The 13,304-nt window shown below is 40.0% G+C and overlaps 1 protein-coding gene across 4 annotated transcripts in view; it reads right to left on the reverse strand.

Annotated features, from left to right (window-relative positions):
• The window catches only part of LOC106786619 (protein tiptop), a 130,955-nt gene that overhangs the window by 31,862 nt on the left and 85,789 nt on the right, over positions 1-13,304 (reverse strand). The gene's annotated exons all lie outside the window — the stretch shown is intronic.

Genomic DNA, 13,304 nt, shown 5'->3' on the forward strand with positions numbered 1-13,304 from the left:
GATTGATGTCGATGAACTACCAATCCATAGGTTACGTTGCCCCATTAACTAAGCATTATATTACGAACTGCTTTTAAGTACGTCCAACATATATGCATATACTAAACACATACATACATATACAAATATATACGCATACGTATATGCGAAAAACATCGACTGGCAAACGGTAGACAGAAATTGGCTAATCGTTCAACTGCGAAAATACAATTTTACGAAGCGTATTAAAAGAGAAAAGATCAAATTACCGTTCCATACATGGGAAGGTGTATTGTCTTTTTTATTTAGCCCTCCACTCGCGCAAAAATAAAAAATAAAAAATAAAAAAAGGAACAGAGAGGAGAATCGGTAGTAAGCGCAAGAATCTTGTTGGATATTGCTGGTTCTGGTCGATCGATGAGTTCGATACCGAAGTAATTCGATGAATGCACGGACGCGTGTGCGTAATGGCAATCCCACGCTGCGCTTCTCTCCGAGTTTCGTTCGCCACCGCCCCGCTTTTACCTTTTTTTCCCCCTCCCCTTCTTTTTTCTTTTTTAATTTTTTTTTTTCTTTTTTTTCATTCGAAAGGTAATCCAATCGAGAACGATGATTGAATTATTAATTGAATGACGCGCGTGGTCGGGGTCACACGCGCGTTCCCGTGTATCCTCTTGATGGTTCTCTATTTCTCTCTTTCTACCAAAATTCCCCTTCTACCCGTTCTCTCTCTCTCGAAATCGCTTTCTCCCAACAGTGAGATGGTTGCATGCGTCGCAAATAATTCGTTGCGCCTATGTACCCTACTGTCGTAGTATTTGCGCCTTTTAATGTGTCATCAATAATTTATTGACAGACTGTGAATTAATGGAATAAAATTGTAGATTTTTTGTTTTGTTCACAGGTAGGTTTTATCGCAATCCACGAGAATAGCTAATAGACCTAAGTCATTATCGAATATAGGAAGTGCATGGGATTTGTTCCCATCTAATCTATCAGCATAAAATCTATTTCAATCGAGAAGACTATTAATTAACGTTGAAATCGAATTGGTGGTGTGAAAAATCGTGTCTATATTTAAGGGTAAAACTTAGAAGAGCACAAAGAGCAAAATACGTTCGACTGCGGTTACTGTAAACAGATCTGAGTGAGGAGTCTTCTTGATGTTGAACGAAGCGTAGCCATCGTATCGTATTAAATCGACTTAAAAAGAGGAAAACAAAAAAGAAAAAAGAAAAAGAAAGGAATAGAAGAAGAAGAGGAAGAAGAACAAGGAAGTGAGAAGAAAATAGACGAAGATTAGAGAAGAGAGGGAGAGCTAGCTAGAAAATTAACTGAAGACGGTAGTGAATTTGAAGTTAAGAGGAGAAATAAAAGAATAAGAACAAGAGATAGAGAAGAACAGAAGGCGAGAGAAAAGGGAGTACAAGATTCCGGATGGAATGGTGGTTATGGTGGTATGGTGGTGGTGGTGGTATACGGTACGAAAGGGGGCTTTGTCTCGATCTCGTCGACGTCCTTGAATAATCTCGTCCTCGGAAATTTGATCGACACCGGTCAAACGGGTCGACCGGACTTCAAACGCACACGTGTAAGCTCTTCTCAAGTAGGCGGACGCTTGGGGAGTCGCTTAAGTCGATGGAGAGAGGAGATGACAACGAGGATGAAGAAACAAGATGAAATGAGAGAGGGAGAAGTAGAAGGGAGACGACGACGAAGAAGAAGAAGAAGAAGAAGGAGCAACGATCTCGTCTTTTTGGGCAAATCGAGAGAAGAGAAAGAAAGAGAGGGATAGATAGAAAGAACATCGTCAAGAAGGCAACACATGGCTGGAATAACTCGGAAAGTGTCAGAACGATAATCTGACGCTGGCAACGTGATGGACAGGATGGACAGTCCACTTCGGTCTCTCGTCTCTGTCCGTCTGTTTCTTTCTCTCCCTTTCGCTTCTTTGCCCCTTGATCAGCCGTCATCTTCCCGGTTTATCTCTTTTTGCAGCGGCCCACCTAACAACCCATCAAATCATTTCGAGCTTTCATAGTCCTCAGAATGAAATAGCATTGGCAATTTTCTCTATTTTACAACGTCACCTTGCCCAAAATTCAAAGCCCTCGGACTTTAGTAACATTTGACGAAAATGTCAGGTAGTAGACATAAGAGTTTAAAAAAAAAGGGAGGATAGAATGAACCACGAAAAGAGAGAGAGAGAAAGTTCGGATGATATCGCGCGTATCTCAACGACGATGTGTAAGTAGTATGCGCGAGACCACAAAGGAACGACGATCAATAATACTCTTTTTACAAAATGAACAGCGTGCGACTTAAAAGAGAATTTAGACATTGATTTAAGCACCTACGTAACATGATTTATCGTAACCAGCTGTTAGAGCAATGCGCGACCCGTAACATTTATTGTTCTCTTCATAGTATACGATTCGTTTCTTTTTTTTTTTGCCCGCCCTCTCCCTCTTCTAACACCCGTCTGCGAATTGCAAAATGATCTCGACGCGTTCGGGGTGGAGAATTGAAGGAAAAAGTAAACGAAATCTCAGACTCCAGGAAAAATAATAACCGAGAAATACAACTTTTTCCCGTTTTACGTCGATCTATTGACTGTCGCAACTGAAATCAGAATTTATCCCCCCGATGGAACTGCAACTAACTTTATCGTGAGAGAGAAATAGAGAGAGAAAGAGAAAGAGAGAAAGGCTTCGGAAACGAGACTCGATCGTGCGTGTGGAATAAAACGAATAGTATTCAGCGGTATCAGGAATAATTATTAACAGCAGCTAACAATAGAGAAACATATATCGAAAGTAGCGATCGTTCTTTCCCTTCGTTCGTTCGTTCGTTCGTTCGTTCGTTTGATCGTCGATTTACCGATCGTTGCGAAACAAACTTCTCTCCTATCCATAAAGAAAATCCGATTGTAATATTTAGCGATCTTCGAATGAGATCTGAATGAAATCGGTTCGAGATATTAAATAGTCTAAGTTTGGTGTGTTCGTTATTCAATCAGGTGTTCAGCATGCGTTTCTATGCGTCCGACAAATGAGGTGTTTAGATCGATTAAATCGTTACGACAGAAAAAGAAAACAAAATAGGATAAAAATATCGTACACGTATACGGTAAGTAAGATGGACAATACATATGAATCGAATGGTCATCACAAATAAGTAAATGTAGAATCGAGTTTAAAAAAGAATAATCAAAAATGAAGGTGTCGAGAGAGCCGAGTGTGGTCTCGTTTACGAATATTAATTCCAGTCTCGTCACTCGAAGCTTCTCCGTTGGTACGAGACGAAAGCCAGGTGCACCGAGACGGATCGAGGTCGTCGCGACGAGGATATTAATTGCTATGTGACACGTACGACAGATAAAAAAAGAGAGAGAGAGAAAAGGTGAGGGGATGGGGAGGGAAAGCGAGGTCTCTTCGATGGCTTCTTCTTACCTCCTACTTCGCCATAGCGATTGATTCCGACAGGCTTTAGCCAGACTGCATATAATCACAATAATTGACGACGATGGAAACGTATAGGACAAGATCCGTATGACCAAGACCGCAACCAAACTGGCTTTCGATTCTCCTCTTTCTCGTTATATCCTCTCTCGTCATATTTATGTGCCAAATTTTTGTTATAATGTCAAGTCTTTCGCAACATATCGATATGTACGATTCATATACACGAACCCATTTACATGCATATATTTATACATTCGCGAAAAGCAGTTTCCCGTCATTAAATGAGACGATTAATTATATCTTTTCTACATATTAACGCTCGATGATTTTCTACCTACCTACCTACCTACCTACCTACCTACCTACTTACCTACCTACCTACCTACCTACCTACCTACCTACCTACCTACCTACCTACCTACCTACCTACCTACCTACCTACCTACCTACCTACCTACCTCGATCATGAGAATAACGAAAAAATATTATTGCCTTTTAAAATGGTCTTTCTTAACCGTGACACTTGGTTATTATTCTTTAACGTTATGTCATAATCTGCAACAATTAGTATTGAACAATTTAATAGAAGAAAGGGTAATAGTTCATCAGTACGATTTATCTTGGTCAATCCTATGACTCAAATAATGTCGTTAGAATCGTTACGTGTACGTCAAGATTAATCGATCACGATTCCAACTCGAAGTGGCTCAACAGAGCGCTCCGCTTATCGTCGATCCGTTTCTACGAAAAAGAAAAAGAAAAAAATGATGGAAGAAAAAAAGAAATACCGTCAACTATGACGAAGTTAGAGTAAAGGAACCAAGAGTACGGGGGACAATTAATAGATCACAAAAGTGAAACCGTGCGCAATGAGTTTGACTTAGCGTTGCGCTTTTACACGGTAATGATCGATGTCGGGAGTTAATGTTCAAGGCGCGATATCGCGACGCGGGTATATATCTTACATCGGAGTGACACGTGCACGAGGAAAATCGCATTACTTTCGAAAGGAACAGGTTTGTGACAGCATATCAGCAACGGGACACCAGATGTTAATCGTTCCGAGCGTCGAACGCACATTTGCTGCACGTAAGAGATTCTGATCGATCTCGAAATTAAAAAATCATCGTCGTTCCTCAATACAATTTGTATTTATTACTTGGAAATAATGGGAGGAGGTAATGGAAACAAAATACCAATCGATATACACCTAACAATTAGTTAAATAATCTGTAATACGTGACGTAAGTTGTTTGTACGAGATGAAAGTTAACGAAAAAGAAGGATAAGAGACGAAAAACGTTTACACCAATTTTCGATGCACCCAGTTACTTAATTGAAGTAGACAAATTGTCGACAGATATCGATCGATGTCACGCTATTTCAGTAGCTAGGAAAATGAGAAAGAAGCAAGGATAAAAGTTCAACTCGTTTAGGGATTAAGATTATCTCGAGATCGAGAATAACAGTTGGTGGGAAGATAAAAGAACAGAGGGGAAAAAGAAGAAATGATGGAAGAAAGGGAATAAAGAAGTAAGTAAGGAAAAAGGAAGGAATGAATTCTATTCGCGTTATTCCGCGTATAAGCAGCTGGACGCGGGTGAAACTTGCGCGAGTGCAAGGACCCCGTCGTGCCATGCGGCTTACATTTGAATGGCTCACCTGGAATCAGCGTTGCCGCGGTGCAGATAACATCTAACGAAATCGGTTGTCCAACCAGAGCCCCGGGGGAATTAAAAATGAGAGGAAGGGTCGCCTGCTGGCAGGTGAAGGAGGAAAAGGACCGTATTATTCGGCCTTTCGTTCTTATCACATTCGTTCTCCCTATAAATCTAGCGGACAGACACGCGAATTCCGTTTCTTACTTTGCGTATTCGTAGATATAGATTAGTATGTCTACCGAGAAAACTGAGAACCTCGAATTGTGATCAAAGTTATGTCTCCTGAATAAATCGACGAATTTGTCTTCTTGTTCAACGAAGAGACTCGACTGTTATTGTCGTCCTATATGTTGAATAATTTAATTCTTCTCTTACTTTCACGCGAATATTGTATGAAAGAGTTCACTTGATCCACCTACGGGCATCGACGGAAATAGGCGCTACAACGTGGCAATAAATATCATGATATTATAATTAAGCTGCTAGAATAAAGCGTGGGACACGAGATGCAACTAGAGAGACACTTGAACCTAGACTCGATAAGAAAAAAGAAAAAAAAAGAAAAAAAAAAAAGAAATGAATCAGAGGGAAAGAAAACGTAGAATATAAAAGCAGAGATAAAAGAGAAAGAAACCGCGTGTACTTTTAAAATACCAATGGATAAAACTTATCGCAGGATGCCAATATTGTGAATGGACACGAGAAGTAAAGGTAAAGGTAAAGGAAAGGAAAGGAGAGGAGATGGTAAAGAGATGTAAAAAAGAAAGAAAAGCGAGTACTTGGCAACGTAGATCGGTCAAACGAGAACGTGAATGCGTACATCAACATCGTTGATTCGATTGACGATCGTTTTATGATCGTACGCGGCCTTGTCGGCTTCTCGGAGTCCGCGGCTCCTTGAGTGGCACCGACTCATTTCGATCGCATTCGGAATCGCTGCTGGCACCAGCTTCTCTACTCACGACGGATGAGGCAGACTAAAGCGAATGCGATACAAACGAGACTTCAATGTGACTGAACAGCATCTCTTTCTCTCCCTCATCTGATATTTTTCTCCTTTTTTTTCTTTTTTAACTTATATCCTCTTTGAGATTCATACAAACCTTTCGTTTCTACGTTTCTAGTGTCATCTCAAAATCAAACCAATGAAAATTGTATTTTCCAATGATCGCGTTCTTTAACAGGAAAATAATACGCGTGCATGTACGTTAACGCGTTTAATATAATACTACATCTTCTTGGATCCTATTCAGACATCGAGATGGTCCATGCCGTTTGAAATTTATTTACGCTCAGCACCCACGCTCAAGCAACATCTTATACACGCTTTCCACTGAGAGACTTAGATTTACGTTGCCTTCATAATCCATGATATAACCGTTCCGCAAAGAAACTTAGTATCGTGGTACGTGATATAAGTGCATTAATAAACGCTACGTTTCACGCTCGTACGAGAACCTAGGATCGTTCTTAGTATTTCACAATGTTTCTAGCGAAAATTATACCTATGTACGGATCTATGTACACAGATACTTTATTTATGAAAAATATGTATGCGACGATAACACATAGACGATTGTCTCAACGAAATAGCTAAAAAAACATCGGCCTTGATTTCGTTATCCTTCAAAAAAAATACAAATCTTGTGTAACGGTTCTTTTCTAATCGATGTTTAAAATGAACAAAACATATATATTAATTGCTCTGCCAAGTTACTTTGGAATGTTTATTAACGACTCACAGCGAATGCAACAAGACACGGATTATCGATGATTCTCGTATGCATCGTTTCGGTTTATACATCGCATTGGCTGAAAGTGGCATAAATCATGATTTTCCCATCGGTCGTTCCTATCATTCCTAGTACAGACAACGACGTATTCGACGGCGTATTCATTCGAGCGTAACGAACAACACGTTTGTCGGTGGTTAATCCTTTCGATATTCAACCTTTTTTCTCTCTCTCTTCATATCGACCATTATCCATCGATCGATCTTATTTGACGCGATTCAAAAAACCGATTCCTACGAAGACAATGTAAGTGCTATCCTGTAGAAAAATTAAAATTAAATAAACGAACAAAATACGTTTGTATTTATATTTAAAAAAAAAAACAAAATCCTTTTCTCTCATTTTTTCTCTTCATTTTCGTTCTCCCTCTTTTCTTTTTTTTTTACCCTCGAAAAAGATGAAAATAAGGATGAAATATTTGACTGGGAGAATTCGTGGCCTAATTATTCGTTCTGTCGGCGGATGTAGGAGAAACGTAGACGGGAAGGACGAAAATCAAGTGCGGTCGAGAGGACGTCACTCCTCCGGAGGGGCTTCACCATCTCCACCTCGGCCAGCAACAGCAATAGCAACAGTAACAGCACCAGCACCAGCATCAGCATCAGCATCAGCACCAGCAACGGCAACAGCATACCGGCTGCCGACTAATATCTCGTTCTTTTGTTGCGTTTCGCAGCAATTCGCCTGGCTCCGCAGCTCGCAACGAATTTCGGGCTGATTATTCGGAGCTGTGGAGTGACGTAGTCGGTCGGCTGGATTAAAATGCTGCTAGTAGGGCTACCGAGCGAGGACGAAAAGAGAGACACGAGTAATGGAAAGGGTGCGGAAGAGTGCAGGAGAGAGAGAGAGAGAGAACGAAAAAATAAGAGAGAGAGAAGGTTTCACGTCGGAGATGTCACCCCCGAGGGGTCCCTGATACAACTGGTCGTGCACAGCCTCTAGTCTTTCGTTCATTCGTTCGTTCGTTCATTCGTTTGCATCTTCCTTCCTTCCTTCCTTCCTTCCTCCTTGCTGTTTTCTTTTTTCAATCGTATGCATCCCTTCACCTCAATCTTCCATCACGCGATTCACAGGTCACATTGTTGTTTGTTCTAAATAAAAATTTAACCGATTTGAAAAAATTGGGTTTATTGTCTAGTACTATTAAAAATATTCAACATTCATAGGAATACTTTCGAGAGTAACTGTACGTACTGTATAGCTCACTCAGGGACCCGTAACCATATTTTCTATAAAGAACTGGTATTGCGCTATGTAGATAACGATCCACCTACAATTCGCACTATCTATACTATTTTCTCGGCACTTTACCGGAGGGCAAACTGAGACATACTAAAATACCAATATATATATATGCACCAACATGGGGGGATATTCTTGACTGGTACGAATTCGATAATAAAACTAGCGATATTCCTTGCTCGAGAAGGCAGACACACACGCGCATGACGTATCATCGAAAAATCTCATCCAGACTATCAAAACCTAAGCGTAATGTACGATCGTAAAGTAGCTAACGCATTAGTACCAAAGACATAGCATGCGAATAAAGTCGACACACTGGCGTCATTCAACAGAACCGAAGACGATGTAAGAAGGAAGGACGACTGCTTGGTGTCACGATAAAGATGCTACTCTGAGACATCGTTGAATGCTTCAGGGGCTAAAGAGGTAGATAGAACAGAAACCATATATACCATTGGGGAGAGGGGAAAGAGGAAGAGGAGAAGGAGGAGGATAAAGGCGTAAGAACACCCTCCGGCTCGTGAAGAGTCTGACGAGAGTCGGCCGTTAGCGTGTTTTACGGCGGCATTAAGCTTCTCTTAAATGACGCACGCAAAGTGCTCCTCCTTACCACCCCACCCTACCTTTCTTCTTTCATTCCTCATGCAAAATCATGTCTACGTTTCCAACCAACCAACCAAGATGTTACAGTCTCAGCTACCTCGCCAATCAAATGAAGTTTTATCCTATCGAAAGTAGAGGACTAGATACGGTTGGTTGAGATCCTTCGAAAAGGCATCTTCAATTTTGGACTATCTAAATGCATCGAGAGCTCCTGTCCAAGCAATAGGAATTTACGGTAACGCTTATTCGATAGGTCTTGTGTAATAAATGAAATCTCGATGGCGGATAGGGCGGAGGTTGAAGGAAGGGTCGATAGTACCCGATACGTACCTACATATGGTTGGTACATAGACGGCAGGTATGTAGGTATATCTCTATAATAAAAAGGATAAGCTACGTAAGCTGCAGCGGACAGGGAGAAGAGAGAAAGAGAAAGAGAAGGAGAAAGAAAAAGAGAAAGAGAACGCATCGAGAATCGAGAGAGAGAGAGAGAGAAAGAGAGAGAGAGAGAGGTACGGAGATGACGGGACGAGTACAAAGGTGAATCGAAAATACCTGCACGACAGAGATCAGACGTCTGCAAGCGTGGTTGTGCGGTATAGAAGTATCGCACTGCTGAAGAGAGAACAGTTGTGGAAAGAGAAAGAGAGAGAGGGAGAGAGAGAGAGAGAGAGAGAGAGAGAGGGAGAGAGAGAACGAGTACGACGACGACGACGATGGAGAACCGACACGGTACCTCCGTTCCTCTAACGGAGGACTGGTGGAGGACCAACGATGGTGAGCAACGGAGGGCACGTAAGTCCGCCCCCGGCCCGGACGACAGCCCTCGTTGGATTCGAGTATTGACAGATATTTAAATGAATATTCCTCGGCTGTTAGGGTCCTCCCTCTCTCTCTTTCTCTCTTTGAAATCAAAGCAGAAGGTAGAACGGTTCATTTAAACGTGCACCGATAGCTCCTCCCGTTGCGCGCACATGTATATGGTAAAACACACATAACTAAGAGTAAGAGAGAAAATATGTATGCGCGGATACAGGTTTTCACTTGTCACGTCATCCACGGGTTATCATCGAACGAGACGACGACTACTAATACGGGGGAGAGTCAAAGTCGCCCTCTTGACGACCCTGTTTGTCGAGCACACGTGCGCGAGTACGCTTATTCACCCTCGGCCATTACCACCCTCTCTCGCCACCATTACCACCACCATCGTTAGCCTCATCATCTTCTTCTTCTTCTTCTTCTTCTTCGTCTCGTACATTCTTGTCACTACAAAACATTCTGTCTTGCGAGTTTCAAATATCAATCTGTGTGTGTTTGTGTGTGGATATTTATCTACTTGGAAATCTGCCTACAAAGGACAGAACGTTCTTAGAATTTAAACCTTTAGTATTTTATAGCGTCGATAAAAAATTCTTTACTTTACATTGCTTCGAAATTCTTAAACAAATAATTCTTGGATACCTGAACTTGGGTTTCTCTTTTGTATAAGGGTGGCGTGATACTTTTTAGTCCCATATAGTCATTCTAGTTTTTTCTATTGTACAAAATAGGGTTGCGTCAAGAGGATGAAAAGTTCTAAGGTCTAGTGTGTGGAGGGGTGAAAATTTTGGTGAAGATTTTTCTTTTTTACACAAAAAAGTAGAGAAATCGAATTCTTTGAAATACCGACATTTAAATTCATTCCTTTCTGTCGACGATCATTTTCTATTAAACTTTGAACCAAGTGATTTTCAAATGGGAGTTTCGGAATAACCAGGAGTGAGTTCTCGAAGCAAACGAGAGGCGCGTTAGTTACTCGTAAAAGTCATGTTACGAGCACGTGACAATAAATCACGAAGAACGAGTCTAATTTTGAGAAGCGTGGCATAGAACGAGCACGTACAATACTCATATCCACCTATCCTTTAGGTTTATTCATAGAGGATAACAGTCGTGGTATCCATACACCTGCATCATTCGAGACGAGTTGTGGGAAACGACTCGCAGAATTATCACGTTCGTAGCTATCTCTTCCTAAAAAACGTGAAACCATCAGAAACTATCTTTTCGAGTACGCGCCTGCTCACGTTCTTGTAACTTTTATCGCGACAGATCCGATGACACGCGCCGAACCAAATTTATTACCCGTGCTCGAATCGATGCATCACGTTTGCCTGACGCGTAACAAGCTCGACTGATACTTTCAGGTATTCCAAAATTATTGCCACCACATTTTCCTGCTAAACGCGTTCGCGTTCACGTTCATGTCGAGGAGGTATACAATAGCAGAAAATATGTGCGTGTTGTTTTCAAATAAAGAACTCAAGATTTAGTATTCGCTTGTCATCATCGTTAGAATAAATTTTTCATTAAATAATCAATATATTAAATAAAAATATAAAATAAAGTATTTTAACTCTCTCTTGACAAAAAGTACAATCTAGATCTTGATCTCAAAGTAAAGTAAATTAAAGCTTATTGTAAAACGACCAAATAAAATAATCATTGGAAATTATCCGTTCGAAATATCGCGCAGGAAACGATCAAAGTGCTTTTAAGGAAGACTTTTTCTTTCTCATCGCGTACCCGTTCTCTTCTCTTGTCATCCATTCTGTCCAGTCTGGAAGATGGTCGTTCGCTGTGAAATCGAGGTTGATTGCACATTTTACGGACAGTCAGAACAGATCGAGAAAAGTCAGTCGGTTATCGGTTTTACGACACCGTTTCGTGTCTTTGCTTCGTAACGAAAAGATGGGAGTAACGCCACGAACTTCTACCGATCTTGCTGATGTTGTCCATTTCGTTATCCTCGTCGCTTGATTGCACCCTATATTCCTTTGCTCACGAGAGAAAGAGAGAGAGAGGGAGCCCAATAAAAAGTTTTATTTAAACGACCGCAATTTTGTTTGGACTCGGCGACACTCGCTCATTACCATAAAGCATTATGTTATCTGAAAATAGGTCGAACTACCTTTATAATGGATCTCATAATTATCGACGGCCCTCTCCCCCCTCGAATAACGAACGAACGGACGAACGAACGTTGCTTTAGAGAAGAGAGGAGATGAGAGGAGAGGAGTGAGAAATCGATATGAGTTTAAATGCTCCCGTATCTTTCATCCGCGAGGTTCAAATTTTCATCGGGATAATTGCTAACTACAACTTGCAACATACTACTCGAGCAGGAAGAGAGCAACGTTTTAAGTAGGATTTACGCGACAAATAATTATGCTAAACACTCTGACGATGAAATATAGATTCTATTTGTTCATTAAATATACTCTACTGAATCGCGCGTCATAACGTCATCATTTTTCTTTATTTAGTTTTTCATCGAATAAATTTATTATTAAATGAAGATACGATGAAAAGTGTTTTACGATCGACGCGTATATGATCATTTAGAATAAATTATTTATATTACGTAATCGAGAAAAAAAAAGAATATTTTTAAACCACAAATAAAAATGTAACTAATATTCTATTCATCGTGCACGAATACAAAGTGTTACTTTTTTGCAGTTGCTATTTATCGAGAGTCAACATTTTAAAACATATGTAGTATTTATAATAAAATATCATTATGCATTCCGTATCAATATGTGTACTCATGACGCAACCCTGATCTACACCTACGCGTATTATAAATATTGATCATCTATTTAACATTAAAGGTATTACGATCGATCATCGATGATCAGTTTTTACTTTTAAATGACAATTCTGCAGTCAATATTATTACCATTCTACATTTGACTTCGCGTTAATTATAATTACAAACATTATCTTGAAGTTTTGTGAATATGTTACTTAAATCAATACAAAATTAACTATTACCTTGATTACATTATAAAAAATTGTAACTATTGTTAAACTATTAACCAGTTTATGTAATAAAATATTAATAAAAAGAAGTGTTAGAAAATCAGAAGAATAAAATTTTTATTTGACACGCTTTTAAATTTGGAAGTATAAATCGATGAACGTAGATCGAGTTGAAATTCGATGGAAAAACGTGTAGCAATTAAAAGAACGACGATAGAATATCGTAAAAGTTGAAAAGTAGAATGTATCCCATCGGAATGGCACCTGTGCAAACCTCATCACGGGTACCTGTCTGATCGAGGTAGAAAACCGTTCTACCTGCGCCCACCTATAGGATTGCTATACCGTTCGTCGTATCGGTCATGTTTCTTTGGCCACAGCCAAAGCCTTTATACAACGCTTTACATTACCGATTTACGAGGCTCTCTTAGGTGGGAGAGAGAGAAAGAACAGAATGACGACAAGCACTTAATGAATGGGAATTTCTGAACGTGAGAAAAGTATAAACGTCGTTAAACGAATCACTGTGCCTAACTATTTATTACACCGATATTTTGATATATGCACGAAGAATCGGCAAACAAGCACAATAATATTTACTACGTTAAAAACAGAATACGATTTAAAATGCATACAGGCGGCGAACAGTCTGTTTACAACACATTGGTCTATGTATTAAACATTGTTTCTATTTAAAAAATTGAAGTATTATAATAATAATAAATGGAGAAACCGTGCGATATAACCTGTGC

This window comes from Polistes canadensis, unplaced genomic scaffold (genome assembly GCF_001313835.1).
Source record: "Polistes canadensis isolate GaletaPanama2010 unplaced genomic scaffold, ASM131383v1 scaffold_78, whole genome shotgun sequence".
NCBI classification, from domain to species: domain Eukaryota; kingdom Metazoa; phylum Arthropoda; class Insecta; order Hymenoptera; family Vespidae; genus Polistes; species Polistes canadensis.